Raw genomic sequence first — 16,276 nt, 5'->3', positions numbered from 1 at the left:
CAATGTGATAAGACTTCACTAAATTTCCATAGTCTCAATGACTAAAAATTCCTCAAGCTTAAAGTGCCAGCACACCTTACTCTTCTGTAACATAATATTTTTGTCACAATGTTAAATGCCTGTGTGTCCTCAAACTCTACTGAAGAATTTAATTCTAACCTCAGTAATTTAGCCAAAAATTTCATGTTTTACATTATTTTGCTTTCCTAGGACACTGCACTTTCATTCTTCCAGAAACATATGGTACACAAAACATGGGCAAAATCAAACATACAGATTTAAGATCCTGGTATTTGACAATAAGAAAGGCATTCTTTATTCTTCCTTCAGAGAAAATCCTAGAATCCACTGCCTAGGTCTTCTGAATGTGGCATATTCTTTCTCATTCCCTAAATTGACTTATGAACAACTTTTTAGATTTTCCTGTTTCTTTAGGTAATTAGGTCTCCGTTGTGCTTTTTAGATCTTTGTTTTGGTCATCTTCCTCTACTACTTTAAATTTCAGTTAATTAAATCAATACATGGTGAGTAATAATCTACTTTGTGATTCTTATTTACTTTCTATCTTTCTCTTTTTTTGTTCCTTCTCATTTTATTACCAGAAAAAAAAGTAGCTATTTCCCTATAGTCAATGATTTTTAATATAAAGAGTTGTGGAATCATCACTGTGATCTATTTTAGAACATTTCCATGACCTCGGAAAGAAACTTCGTACCCATTTATATTCACTCTCTACTCCCATCCTTAGCCTCACACAGAAAGAAATTTACTTCCTATCTCTACAGATTTGCCTCTTTTGAGTGGTGTCTATAAATGGAATTGCATAATATGTGTATTTGTGTGTGTCTGGCTTCTTTAACTGAGCATAATATTTTTGAGGTTAATCGATGTTGTAACATCTGTCAGCATTCAGTTCCTTTTTTCCCCTAAAACAGTATTCCATCATATAGGTATACCATATTTTATTTATCCAGTTGATGGATATTTGGATTTTTTTCCCACTTGGTGACTATTGTAAACAATGAGGCCACGAACATTTGAGTGTGTCTTTTTTACAGAAGTGTTCTCATTTCTCCTGGGTACATATACTTAGAAGTATAATTGTTGGGTGATAAAGTAACATTTTTAAAAACCGCCATATTTCCAAAGTGGCTACACCGTTGTACATTCTCACCAGCAACATATAGCAAGGTGTATTTTTCACTTCCATGGAGTGACAGCTTACGTAGGACAAGCCAGGGAACTTTGACTAAGAAGAATTTTTCCTGCACTTGAGAGATGGGAAGATGGGAGATAATTTTCTTCTCTGCCACTTTCTGAATCTATTTTCTATTCCACATGCAGTTAGAGTAGGCATCAACGTGTTCTGCAATCAACATCATAAAGTTAAAGTGAACACTGACTTGCCAAGACCTCCCTCATTATGATGAAATGCTACTCCTTATGCTCACATACACCCAAACATGATTTTTTAAAATGCTCATTAATCCCTACTCGTACAAAGAGGCAAATACCTTCTTCACTTGCTCTTTTTAAGTAAAGTTCATTGCTCCATTATTCAGAGTTCAAAAAAATGAACTCTGAAAAAAATGAACAAACAAAAAAGGAATAATGCCTTTTGCATTGTCATATTCGAATGTGAATTAAAGAAGAGAGGACCAGAAGCATATTTAGCTTCTCTTGAATGGCCAATTTCATGTGGCTGACAACATGAATTATATTATGTAAAATCTATTCATTATTCTATCCATTCCTGATCATGCTGAGGTTTAGGTTGGCCAGGCTAATGGCTGTCACATGAAGCTACTATCTGTCAATCTTCAGTGAACTTCAACAAAAAACAGGGAAACTGTAAAAAGACAACAACATAGTGAGTCAAAGCATATTCGTTTTCTTTTTTTTTTTTTTTAAGCATATTCATATTGAGGGGAATGGCTTCAAAAGAAGCTTCTTGCTTTGAATTTGGCAGTGGTACAAGTTACTTTAAAAACACTGCATTTTACTGTCAAAAAGTCACTGTGTTATTTTGAGGTTGGGATGGATTAGAAATTATACTATATTTTATTGCTTGCTTAGGTGCCGAACCTCATTCCACTGCCATGGTATAATGTCAAATATGCTGGACTGAAAAACAGTATGTTGTCCACTTTCTTCTCGTGTATGTTTATCATATGAACTCAGAAAGAATAGAAACCTCATAAACAAAATTCTAGAAAAGAAATCTGCTCAGAGAGCTCCCAAAGAATTAGATTTCCCTGTCTATTCTGCACAGGGGAGCACATTTTCCTTAACCAGTAACCTGTAGAGCCTCTAGAAGAAAGCGATCTACAGAACAAAAGAGACATTGGATTGTCCTCTCAAAGGGGAAGAGAAATTTTCTTGTAGCTTGATTCATACAGAAAAAAGAAGTGATGATAAAAACAGTGTGATTCATCAACTCATTCAGTGAAGAAAGAGGAAGGCAGTCCAAGAATGAATTTCTCCTTTTCTTAGCACCCAAGAAAACGTAGGTCTAAGATACTACTGGGGCCCTTTGATTCGAATCCCGTGGCGGAGTGGAAAGACCAGAGACTTTGGAATCAGATTCACTTCAGGCTCAGACTTTTCCTTAGTTAGCATTCGCCAAGGGGTGCTAGTCTTGGTTGGGGTTTCCCCAGAAGCAGACTCCGAGACAAGAGTTCAAAAGCAAGTACTAGCGTATCTAGAAAGTGCAGAAAATCGAGGGGGAAGTGGGCGGGGAGGCAGGAGAGGCACAGTCCACACAGAAGCCCTTGCAAGCCAGCGCAGCCAGCGCAGCCAGCGCAGCCAGCGCAGCCAGCGCAGCCAGCGCAGCCCCGGCCACCGGGCAGCTCCCACCACGCGGCGCAGAGGCAGCGAGAGGAGAGGCCACGCCAGAGCCCGACGGTTCTCAGCTTAAGTCGGGCACGTGGGGAGGGTTGCTCCGAGCGTCCTTAAACAGGCGGCAAAGGGGAGGCAAAATAGAGTCCTTAACCCAACAGACGAGGATGCTGACAGTTGAGGATGCTGACAGTTGAGGATGCTGACAGTTGGAGGTCAAGCCAACATGCCCTGACGTGAAAGGTGAGGGAATGGGACGTGGCGGTGCTGGTCGCTGCAGGTGGTAGAAGCAGCAGCAGAGAACACAGGCCCTTTGGGCGCAGAGACCTTGTTTGCTGTCGTTTCCTCCATGCTGTCATATTTTAGGCATTTGATAAATAATGTGTGGACCGAACATGCCAGTGAACACATGAAACAGCTTTAAATCCAGGCTCTATCATTTAGGAAAAATCTTTTTTCAATCTCTTTTTTCATTTCATCAAATTTCATTCTACAAAACCATAAATAAAAGAACTTAACATAGTATCTATCCAACCCACAGAACTGAGTGAATATAAATATTGTTACTATGTGTCCATTTCCTGCTTTCTACCTGCAGTCCTCCCCTCTTTATTTTGCCTTCCCTTATCAAGAGGAAAGCTGACTGCAGTACCTTACAGTGCCTGGGTCCAGAAATGGGCACTACACCCTGGCACACTGTAAGGGCCCACACCACAGTTTCTTCTTCTTTTTTTTTTAAAGATTTTATTTATTATTCATGAGAGATACAAAGAGAGAGAGAGGCAGAGAGAGGCAGGCAGGCAGAGGGAGAAGCAGGCTCCCTGTGGGGAGCCTGATGCGGGACTAGATCCAGGACCCTGAATCACACTTGAGCCAAAGGCAGATGCTCAACCACTGAGCCACCCAGATGCCCCACCACAGTTTCTTCATAAGGTCAAATGCATCGACTTATATATGCACAGAAAGCTGTGATAGTAATTCTTACAAGACACTGCTAAGCAACTCATTTAAGTGTAAATGTTGAGTCAAGAGCACCAGGATGCAACCATAATGCAATCCTGAAGAACAAAACTAACTTTCCTGCTACTTATACTTACCTAGGTCAATGGTTGTCTGGTTTTTCACCTGCTACTCAAATGTGAAAATATGAAGAATAACCCCCTGCCACCACCAAAATCCAAAAATGAAAGTGTCAAGTATTTTCTGTGAACTCATTCCCCAAAATTTACTCACTGTCCCATTCCTTTAATATCCTATCTTGGCTCCCAATATGTGTATTTATTGCTGGAACCCAACCAGATCCTGTGTCTGAATTCCAGCAGCTCACTCCCCAGTTTCCCTGAGACAAGGCAACCCCCCAAAATGTGAATTTCTCAGAGGACCACACACAAGATGATAAAAGCTTAAATTATGCCTATACAACTTCTTCCATTAAAAGTTTCAACTTTTTAAAGCAAAGGAATAAGACAGTTACTTCTAGAAGTTTAATCTTTCTTCCTACTTTCTAGCAAACGTGTGGTTAGAATATAATATAATACCCAAAGTGCTAGACACTTAACTTAGTCCAACTAACCTGAAGAATACTTACTCCACTTAAATTGTCTTGTGTTTTAATTCCGAATTCCTGCCATCATTATCTTTAGTCTTGAGATCTTTACAATTCTAGGATCTGTCTGAACTATTGCCAGGAGCCAAGAATGGATGAGGGATGAGGCCAGTTGAACTAGGCACTACTAGGCAGCAATGGCTTTGAACAATTGTGTTTGGAGGTCTCAGGATTATTCCAAGGGAACATACTATTAGGAGAGCTAGAGAGTATGCCTTTCAGGGAGGGTGGGACTAATGAGTCATGGAACCAGAGCAGATGGGTTAAGCATGAAGAGAGTAAGCTAAGCAGCAGACCAAGCCAAGAGCACTGGCTATTAAGGAGTGATATGAAAATACTCAGTAATTTGTTTATATCATAAAGTAAGCAAGAGCTAGAAAGGGACAAATGAAATAAAGTTAGTTACAATGGAGACTCCTCCATGGAAGACCATCTGTTGTGGAGCTGATCTCCACCTCGCTGGAAGGCATGAACTTGAAGTACCCTAGAAAATCAGTGCTCGGGGATCCCTGGGTGGCGCAGTGGTTTGGCGCCTGCCTTTGGCCCAGGGCGCGATCCTGGTGACCCGGGATCGAATCCCACATCGGGCTTCCGGTGCATGGAGCCTGCTTCTCCCTCTGCCTATGTCTCTGCCTCTCTCTCTTTCTCTCTCTGTGACTATCATAAATAAATAAAAATTAAAAAAAAAAAAAAAAAAAAAAAAAGAAAATCAGTGCTCTATCAGCATGAACCTCAAGCCTGAGGTTGTATGGATAAACTAAGTGGATCCAGCCTCTGTTAGCTTTCGACTGTTTCATGTTTTAGTGTTTTTCCTTGGGTAACTGACCTGATTTGAGAGTTAAGGTTTTATTTATCATGGCCTATCCAGGTGACAGAATGTATGCAGCCCAAGAGTTAAGCCCCAGGGTTTAGGCTGATGGGCAGCAAGAGTTTAAGTCAACTAAGGAGACAAAAGCCTAAGAGAGAAACAAAGGCACTATTGATGACTGTACATTAAGATGAAATACAGCAAAATCCCCATTGAAAAACAACAATCAGTGAGGTGAACTGAGACCAAGGTTAGAACACCGCAGAAGTACAAAGGCAGGAAGGAGGGTCTGGGAAGATGTTGGGAGGCCAATTTAATTCCTGAGGTTGACATCGCAGGAATGTTCCTCATTTCATGGTACTAGCTACCTTCAAGATGCCATTGAGCTACCTGATTTTTTCCCCACAGTTCACACATCCCACTCCTTCTACCAGTTGATCGTGACTTTGGGATGAAGTAGATGGAGGTATTCTTTGGAACTGCACAATGACAATGCAGCTTTCACTTTCAAAAGTATTTCTCAAGCTTACATTTAAAGAAGTCTTAGATTAGGGATCCTTGGGTGGCGCAGCGGTTTAGTGTCTGCCTTTGGCCCAGGGCGCGATCCTGGAGACCCGGGATCGAATCCTACGTTGGGGTCCCGGTGCATGGAGCCTGCTTCTCCCTCTGCCTGTGTCTCTGCCTCTCTCGCTCTCTCTGTGTGACTATCATAAATAAATAAAAATTTAAAAAAAAGAAGTCTTAGATTAGTACCTAATTAGTTCTGCCAGCTTCCCGTTTATCTATAAAATGTAAATAATAATGGGACCTCTACCTCACAGTTCTGTGAAGTTTATGTGAGACAGCATGCCTGTTGCAGAGCAGGACCTCAATAAGATTAGTCATATTACTGTGACAAAAGCAACCCCAGCAGATCTTGTTGGCTTGAAGTGATAAATAACCCTCTAATCAACAGTTATGTGATAGAGAAAAATGTCTCCCAACTAATCAAAACAAGAATATTTGTGATTTATTTGTATATCACTCCATTAATTATAATAAACTTTGACAGTTGTCTTTTGGAAGGCCTTATCTTGTTGTAGACCCAAGAAGTACCGTAGAAATCCATGAGGGAGAGAAGAGAAGGTGGCTTCAAGAACCAGCACTAAAAATCTCCCAGGGCTTAAATACACACCATGAGTCCGTCTTACCATAAATAGAAGAAGACTCATAATGTGATGCACACTCACATCCTATACTGAAACTCAGCCCAAGATCCTCCTAAAACCTACAATGTGCAATATGATCTGACCCCTGACTACCTTTCCATTTTCATATCATACCACTCTCTCTCTTGCTTATTTCTATAGACTATGTGCCCTCTCTCCACCTGACTTCATGTGTTGAAACCTATTTCCCCAATGCGATGGTATTTGGAGGTTGGGGCCTTGGAGGTGATTAAGTCATGAGGGTGGAGCCTTCATGAGTGAGACCTGTGCCCTTAGACCCCAAAGAGCTCCCTCACCCGTTTGGCCATCTGTGGGCTAGGAAGCCAGCCCTCACCAGACACTGAATCTGCAGGCACCTTGATCTGGGGCTTCTCAGTCTCCAGAACTGTGAGAAATAAATCTCCATTGTTAATAAAGCACTCTGACCATGGTACTCTGTTAAAGCATCTGAACAGACTAAGAAACTTACTATAATCCAATAATACTGACTTTATTTTTGTTTTGAACATTCCAAGGCTCTACTGTCTATCCCAATGTTTAAAAAAATTTTTAAAGATTTTATTTATTTATTCATAGAGATGCAGAGAGAGAGGTAGAGACACAGGCAGAGGGAGAAGCAGGCTCCATACAGGGAGCCCAACGTAGGACTCGATCCAGGGTCTCCAGGATCACGCCCTGGGCTGCAGGCAGCGCTAAACCGCTGAGCCACCGGGGCTGTGCTATCCCAACTTTCAAACCTCTTTGAGTGTCTGATTTCATATTTCCCATCCACCAGGTCTTAGTTCAGATGTGACTTTTTAAAAAGATTTCATTTATTTATTTGAGAGAGAGAGAGCATCAGTTGGCATAGGAGTAGAAGGAGAGGGAGAAACAGACTCCTCTCTGAGCAGGCAGCCCAACATGGGGCTTGATCCCAGTACCCTAGGACCAGGACCTGAGTTGAAGACAGACACTCAACCAACTGAACCACCCAGGTGCCCCATCTCAGATGTGATCTTATCAGAAAACTCTTCTCTAATCACCTATTTATTTATTTATTTTTTAAAGATTTTATTTATTTATGATAGTCACAGAGAGAGAGAGAGAAAGAGAGAGAGGCAGAGACACAGGCAGAGGGAGAAGCAGGCTCCATGCACCAGGAGCCCGACGTGGGATTCGATCCCAGGTCTCCAGGATCGCGCCCTGGGCCAAAGGCAGGTGCCAAACCGCTGCGCCACCCAGGGATCCCTCTAATCACCTATTTAAAGTGAACCCTGCTTCTCATACCTCTACCCCACAAATGCTACCACTCTGCAACCCATCATCTTGTTTGTTTTTTAGTAACACTCACCAATTCTGAAATTATCGCGGATGAACAGAACATATTTATTGCCGCTCTCTACTGAAATGTAAGTGCTATGAAGGCAGAGAATTACCTGATCGGTGTTTCAGTATGAGGGCTGCCAGGACACAAAAATCAGTCAAATATCATCTTTGTCATATGGGTTGCTAACTTCTGTTTGATACCTACTTTTCTCCCACCAGTCCACATCATATCATAACCAAATTCTGGATTGTGTTTCGTCATTTCCATGCACTGTTGTTTAGCTTAACCCATTGGATACTTATAACAACTCCATTAGGTAAAATGTTTCATTTTTAAAGGCAAGGAGACAGGCAAAGCTAAGTCACTCCCCATGGTCACATAGCCAGTAGAGACTATGGTAGAAATGAAATGTTCATTTTCACTCCAAGCCCTACATTGTCTGGAATGTATATTGTGCTACACTGGGCAGCCTTGCCTAAAATGGAGAAAAAAAAAAAAAAAGATAACAGAAATCACAACCCTCAATCAATACAAACATACCAAAGAGCATTAAAAATAAAGACTTTAGATAAATCCCATAAATCTGTAAGTAAAATGCAGTTCAAAATAGAGAAGGATAGAATGAATAGATGTGTGGATGGCTGAGAAATGAAAAAATGTGATTGAAGGAAGAGCAAATTCAGGCTTAGCTGCCTAGGACAGAGTGTTCTGCACATTCATCTGCCAAGTTAGAAAAGCCTGTTCTGAAGGCAGGAAAGAACTGTCCCTTCCATTCAGTGGATCAAGATACACAAGTTATCTTTTGTGGGGAAAGTCATTAGAAGATGGGGGAAATGGTGCTTAGACTCGGCAGAGAAACTTGGCCTCACTTCCTCTCATTGAGAAGGGGCTGGGATGTCAGTGCATGAGAGATGGATGGAACAAAGAGAACACCAACTCTGTGGCTCTTTGGATCAAGATGTCTGCTGCTTGGAAGTACATCAAAGGGAGAGACATGGAAAAATCGGTCTGTGGGTTACCTAGCACCCAGAATGTTCTTTGGGGTTTTGTCTTTTTCAAAGATAGGAAGTCTCTCATTATGCATCTCCAGTCACATTGTGGGTTCATTAAAATGAGACAGATGAATATTCCTTAAATTGTGTTCCCTGGATAGGAGGCAATGCCTTGAGAATCTATTAGTTTTGAAAGAAAACAGAATTCTTACCAATGCTAATATACATTTGGCACACCACCTCGGCATGCTACTCTATTTGAATACAGTTATTTCTAACAATATTGATGGGATCATGAGCTTAGTTCATGACAAAAAAAGACACAATATTTAAAGCAATTTCTAAATTAGGCAATTTCTAAAAACTTAAATAAAACCATGGATTTTTCTTTTTTCCAATCTAAATCAACTCAACACTTACCAAACATTACGTATGTGTAAGATATCATTAAAAGAAGAATCAAAAAAAAAAAAAAAAGAAGAAGAATCAAACTCAACCTACTTGCCTCATTTTCTTAAAGAGGTTTTTCTAGTATCTCATTTGCACATCTTTCAAACAAAGATTTTTATCTATTTATTTATTTATTTTAAAGATTTTATTTATTTATTCATGAGAGACACACAGAGAGAGGCAGAGACACAGGCAGAGGGAGAAGCAGGCTCCATGCAGGGAGCCCGACGTGGGACTCATCCAGGGTCTCCAGGATCAGGCCCTGGGCTGAGGTGGCGTTAAACCGCTGAGCCACCAGGGCTGCCCTCAAACAAAGATTTTTAATTTTTTTTTTAATTTATTTATGATAGTCACAGACAGAGAGAGAGAGAGAAAGAGGCAGAGAGAGAGGCAGGCTCCATGCACTGGGAGCCCGACGTGGGACTCGATCCCGGGTCTCCATGATCGCGCCCTGGGCCAAAGGCAGGCGCTAAACCACTGTGGCACCCAGGGATCCCTCAAACAAAGATTTTTAAAGAAGATCCTCTTTAGTATTCATTCATCTTCCTCTTCATTCATTAATATATTTTCATTGTCATTGTTGTGCATAGTTTAAGCACTGTGCATAACAGAAAGAACCGAAGGAAGGGAAGAGGGAGGAAGGAAGGGAAGGAGGGGGAAACAGTCTTAGCTTCTAGAAGTTAATAGCCTAAGAGGACCTAGGGTTCATTTGAAAGTATAAATAGCACAACCAAAAAGCAGTTATTCCCTCACTAGCTAAGCTTTACACACACACACACACACACACACACACACGCAATTTGTTTGCTAAGGTGGTAACCATCTTGGCAAATAAAAAAACTTTTGTGAGTCTCAGTTTTCTGTGTAATGAAGAAGTTGGATTGAATGATTGTTGAAATTCTTTATAGCTCTAAAATCCTATAAATCATTTCACATTTATTAAGCATTCATTGTGTGTGAAATGGGAAGTTTCACACTTTCCCAATGGGAAAAGCAGGATACACAGCATGAGTATACCTAATTTGGCTGTAAAGACAGTATAACTTATTGGCAAGATACCAAATGCAAACAATTACCTGTATTAGAAAATGGTATGAATAAAGGTGTTGGAGAGAGGAGAGGAAGCAGCAGTTTACACAAGTGTAGGACAGGGGTGGATTTGAGGGAACAGACAAAGGACAGTAGAGAGAGGAGGCTCCCCTGGCAGGAAGGGCAAAGGATGTAAAAGGAAAAAGCAGGAACAGTGAAGAAAGAAACTCACAGAGAAGTGGCTGTTTTAGGGATCCCTGGGTGGCGCAGCGGTTTGGCGCCTGTCTTTGGCCCAGGGCGCGATCCTGGAGACCCGGGATCAAATCCCACATCGGGCTCCGGGTGCATGGAGCCTGCTTCTCCCTCTGCCTGTGTCTCTGCCTCTCTCTCTCTCTCTCTCTCTCTCTCTCTCTGTGACTATCATAAATAAATAAAATAAAATAAAATAAAATAAAATAAAATAAAATAAAAGAAGTGGCTGTTTTAAAAGGTCAATAACAAGCTGACCTAGCTTGGTACTTGGAAAGAAATGAAATAGATGACTTTGGGGTGAACTAAATCAACCAGCCCAAGGTCTTGGGGAACTGCCTAGAAATCTATTTCAAATCGAACTCAGGGACCATGGCTGAAGAGCTAGTAAAGACTGTTTTAGTGCGGAAGAAATGGGCCAAGAGAGATGGAATGGCTGATGCTGCTATGTTGAAATGGAGGCGCACTAAGGAAGCTGATGGAAAGTGCTGAATCTAGATGGATGGATATAGAAAATCCAGAAATGAGGAAATCTCAACATGATCATCCAGACAATTCAATTATGTTCTAAACAAGTAATTTCCTAACTTACGAACTATTGATATTTCTAAGTGCAGTGATAATAATAATAATATCTAAGTGATATTTCTCACAGTGCAGTAAAGCAGCTCATTTCACTTTAAAGATTTGCTTATTTATTTTAGGGAGGAGGGGCAGAGGGAGAAAGAAAGGGAGTCTCAAGCAAACTCTATCTGCACTGAGCCTGGAGCCCGATGCAGGACTTGATCTAAAGACGATGCAGGACTTGATCTAAAGATGCAGAGATCACCACCTGAGCCAAAAAGAGTCCAATGCTTAACTGACTAAGCCACCCAGGCACCCCTAGTTCATTTCAATTTAAAAAGGCAGGTCAACTGGGATGTTTTGGATGATTCTCTGGAGAGGAGGAATAAGAAAGAGGACTCACAGATTAGATCAAATCACTAAGGCTAGAAGAACCCATTTAAAAATCTGAGTAGTGTCAGCCAACAAGAAGCCTGGAGATAAATGTTTGAGGATGCCTCTGACTTCTCCTACAGAGAAAGAATGGGAAGATGGGGACGGGATGGGGTTAGTTAGCTGAGCCCTGATAGGCAAGGGCTAGAGGTAGGCTGTGATTTGGATAGACAAGATGATGGTGTTATAAGCAGGAGTTTCAGAGAAGGCAATGGTATGGAAGATGGAACCACAGGATTTATACACAAAGAGAGTCCAGCTAAAGTGAAGACATTTCTTAGGGGAGCAGGAATAAGGAATATGTGTCTGAGTGTTGATGACATAAGAGCCTGGAGCAATGGCTTATTCAGAAGGCCATGTTTGAAGTACACAAAAAGGTGCCTCTCCAAGTGAAGACACCACAAAGATACTTATTAAGAGCTGTTAAGTGACTCCTCCTTGTATGGGTCTTGAACTACTTTAAAAATATTGCTTGAGCAGTAGTCATACCTACTTTATGGTACCTTATGGGACAAAGTTGTTCTTTTTTTTTTTTAAAGATTGTTTTCCTCTAACAAATTTAAAAACATACAAAGCAAAAGATCAATCCTATATCTTACCCAAGTAATAGCTCTTAATCTAGACAGAGCCAAATATCTAGTAGGCAATGATGACTGAATGGTATAGTGTGTTAAGTGCATAGACCCAGGGGAACCAGAATGCCTGGATTCAAATTCCAATTCTATCATTTACTAGCTGTGTATGCTGCAGAAAGTTACTCAAATACCGTGTTCAGTTTCTTATGGATAAATTTGCAAAATCTATCATCTTCCTCATGGAGCTATGGAAATTAAATGAGTTAACACATGTGGATGTCTTGGAATAGAGCCTGTCAAGGAGTAAGGGCTCACAGTAAGTGACATTAGTTGTTCTTTATTGCTATTATACTTATAACTTGATTTATGAACCCTGGAACAGGTGCATTCCTACTGCAGGTGGAGCTGCTGTTTTCAGCCACAATGCAGAGTGAGTCATAATAATCATGCTGCCAACTTCCCAAACTATTGAATTACTTGAGCTTCCACATACAATCACTACTGGAAAAAAAAAGTTGCCCTTTCTTTTTGAAGTTCGCAGATTACAGAGGCTTATTCTTCCACCCCACCCCTTTTCTTTTCAAGGACATTAAATCTCAAAGAAAAAGATTTGAAAATGATTTCTTTTATTGCCACCCTTTTGTAGTTCCTTCCCCCATTCATTCTCCTGCCTCATTGGTACCTAAAGAAAAAATACTTCATTCATTATATTGTCATGATACCTGGCAGCTCATAACTGCTTTTATATAAGTGTAGATGCCTTCCACCTGTATGATTCAATGTGTACTATCCTTTCCCTTCCCCTACAACAGGGGTCACCCTACTTTGAGAGAATAGGGGACATCTGGCTACCATGTATGAGCTGGTGTGCCCGTGACCTGGTGGTCCCTTTTTTCTTTGTCCTAGAAAGATCAGGGATGGGCAGCCCCGGTGGCGCAGCGGTTTGGTGGCACAGCGGTTTGGCGCCGCCTGCAGCCTGGGGTGTGATCCTGGAGACCCGGGATCAAGTCCCACATCGGGCTCCCTGCATGGAGCCCGCTTCTCCCTTTGCCTGTGTCTCTGCCTCTCTCTCTCTGTGTCTATGAATAAATAAATAAATAAAATCTTTAGAAAAAAAAAAAAGAAAGATCGGGGATATGCATGATCAACTACTAAATTTCACTTCGGTCTCATCTCTAATATGGTCCTACTTATATGGACTTTCATCAGGCTCAAATGGTTGGTGGCAGGCAAAATAAAACCCTCTCCCTGCAAAGACATCCATGTTCTAACCGCTGGAAACTGTGAATATGTTAGATTATATGGCAAAGGGGAATGAACTTTGCAGATGGAATTAAGGTTGTTACTCAGCTGATCTTAAAACAGGGAGATTTAAAAAAAAAATAAAAAATAAAAAATAAAAATAAATAAAAAAAATAAAAAAAAAAAAACAGGGAGATTATCTTGGTGGGCCCAATATACTCCCGAGGGTCCTTAAAATTAAAAGAGTGAGGCAGAAGTTAGAGATCAGAGCAAGAGATTTAATCTGCTGTTGCTGGCTTTGCAGATGGAGGAAGGGGACTGTATGTCAGGGACTGGGGGCAGCCTCTAGAAGCTGGAAAGGGCAAGGAAATAGCTTCTCCCCTCCAACCTCCAGAGGGAACACAGCCTTGCCGACACCTTGATCTTAGCCCAGTGAAGACCTATGCTAACCATGGCTTAATCCACTGCGTTTGTTGTAAATTTTGCAGCAGCAATGGGAAACTAATAAACGCTCCATCTCTGAGATCTGCCAGGCATCTTCATCTCATTGGACACTACCTCCCCTCCTTCCCCTGCACACTGCTCTGTTTCATCTAAGCTTACTAATGCAATAGAAGTTACTGAGCACATATGCTGTGCCAAGCACTCCAGTAGATCCTGGAAATGCAAGATGAATAAGACATGTCTTCTCATTTACTCAACAAATATTTGCGTACCGGGCAACTTGTGTTAGAGGTGGTAGAAATGAAAACAGTCCCGCCCTGAAGAAGCTCTTACACTTCTGAGAAGACAGTCAACATGACTAAACAATTATAATTTCATGTAATCATTGCATGTAATTCATTGCAAAATCATTGTAATCAGGGCAGCCCCAGTGGCTCAGAGGTTTAGTGCCGCCTACAGCCCAGGGCGTGATCCTGTAGACCCGGGATCGAGTCCCACGTCGGGCTCCCTGCGTAGAGCCTGCTTCTCCCTCTGCCTGTGTCTCTGCCTCTCTCTCCCTCTCTTTCCTCTCTGTGTATTCTCAAGAATAAATAAATAAAATCTTTTTAAAAAAATCATTGTAATCATTGTAATCTCATTCTAAGAGTATAGAAGAGAGACCACCTAATGCAGCTTGATGAAACCAAGAAAACTTCAGAGAGCAAGGAAGAAATGGAGCTTGGGCAAATCAGTTTGCCAGGCAGAAAAGAGCTTTGAAGGAATGCGACACTTGAGATGTGGCTAGTTCATATGAGGAACAGAATTTTAAATTTTGTTTCATTTTACTTATTTTTTAATTTTTTAAAAGATTTAATTTATTCATGAGAGATACATAGAGAGAGGCAGAGACACAGGCAGAGGAAGAAGCAGGCTCCCTGTGGGAAGCCCAATGTGGGACTCGATCCCAGGACCCCAGAATCATGACCTGAGCCAAAAAGATCAACTGCTGAGCCACTGAGGTGCCCCTCATTTTGTGGAGGCTGAGAAAATTAAGGCCATTCCACTTTAAGTTCAGCGTTAGCACTAGTACAGCCATCCCAGGCCCCTGTGAATAAGAGCTGAACTTTACCTTACTTCAGTTACAGGAAGAAAACAGCTTACAGCTTAATGTCCTAGAAAGCCCCTATTAGAATGAAAACAGAGCCCAAGCCAAGGGCAGGAAGCCCCTATTAGAATAAGAACAGAGCTCAATACCCTTGAAGGCCCCATATCAAAATGTAAACAGAATTTGAGGAATTGCTCCAGCCCTTCTGGAGGACCCCTAGACCAGTCCTTAAAACTTAAGCTGAAACGCACCTCGGGGTCCAAGTCCCTGCTCTGCTGTGTCGGGTGTACTTGGACGCAAGCTCGAGCTTGTAAATCAACCCTCGTGTGTTTGCATGGGTGTCGGCTCCTTGGTGGTTTCTCGGATTCGCAATCTTGGGCACAACAATTTTACTTTCAGTTGACATGTAAATAGCTAGATGTGGCTGGTGGCTACCATACTGGACAGAGCAGATGGCACCAGTCTATACCCTCACAAGGAAAGAGATTGCCTTGATTGGCTCCTTATCCACTTCTTCCTCCCTGGAGAGCAGATGCTGTGGCAAGTCACCTTTGACTGTGCAGATGGGGCATCCCCTCAAGGATGAACATAAGAAAAATAGAAGGAATTTCGGTCTCTGACATCATGAAGCCATCTTTCAGTTTGGTTTATGCTCAGATTGTGATGTGAGAATGATAGGAACTCACATATTATTTGAGTGTTATTTTGCATCTTTGTATAGCAGCCAAATCTGTATCCTAATACAAATGTCCCCTAAAATAATAAAAAGCAATAACCATAATCTTTGCTGAGATCTTTTTGTGAGCTCCTTTATGTGCCAGGCATTATGCTAACTGTGCTAAATGCACTGTCTCATTTAATAATCCCCATACATTCTGATAAAGGAGATTAAATGGAGCTTTAAAGGAGTGGCTCATTAGTGGTAGCAGCTGGCTTGTCCTACAGCAAACTGCATTCCAGCATACAGACACATAATATCTTGTCACATAAGGCCATGCAAATTGGGTATACAACCAGAATTCTAAAATTCAGATATGATACTTATATTTGTAGCAGACATTCTCGGTTGTCTATGTAGCACCCATTTCCTCCTTCCTCTTGAAAAGAGAACTCCAATTTATTCAAACAATGGGCAGAGATTCCTTGACATCAGGAAAGGTAGGCTCCTATTCCAGAACCCAGGAAAGAAATCCTGACTGGTCTAAACTAGTCATGATAATCTCATGACCCTTGACCAGTAACTGGTCTGAAGACAGGTATGTGGCACAATTTTAGTTAATGAGATATAGGCAAAAGTCTGTTAGGGAGGGTTTCTCTTTCCAAACAAAATGCCAAAACTCTGCCCAGAATAAAGATGTAATACTGGAGGTATGGCATCCATCATGTAACCACGAAGACAAAAGCCAAGATCATAGGGATGGCAGAGTGGAGAGATCATCGAAGTCCGTG

At 41.4% G+C, this 16,276-nt stretch overlaps 1 protein-coding gene across 14 annotated transcripts in view; it reads left to right on the top strand.

Moving 5' to 3' along the window:
* The first annotated feature begins 2,855 nt into the window (after positions 1-2,855).
* Positions 2,856-16,276, top strand: part of CCDC158 (coiled-coil domain containing 158) — a 127,413-nt gene continuing 113,992 nt past the window's right edge. For 5 of the 14 annotated variants that reach the window (XR_012023573.1, XR_012023572.1, XR_012023571.1 and 2 more), the window contains exons 1-2: positions 2,857-3,081; positions 7,781-7,848. The gene's annotated coding sequence lies outside the window, so the exon portion shown is untranslated. Of the gene's footprint in view, positions 3,082-7,780; positions 7,849-16,276 lie in introns of all 14 variants that reach the window. The other 9 variants (XR_012023570.1, XM_072810830.1, XM_072810826.1 and 6 more) reach the window with 4 other exon arrangements.

Source organism: Canis lupus, chromosome 33, assembly GCF_048164855.1.
Source record: "Canis lupus baileyi chromosome 33, mCanLup2.hap1, whole genome shotgun sequence".
In the NCBI taxonomy this organism is placed as follows: domain Eukaryota; kingdom Metazoa; phylum Chordata; class Mammalia; order Carnivora; family Canidae; genus Canis; species Canis lupus.
The sequence above is the reverse complement of the archived record's forward strand: the minus strand, read 5'-3'. Positions and strand labels throughout refer to the sequence as shown.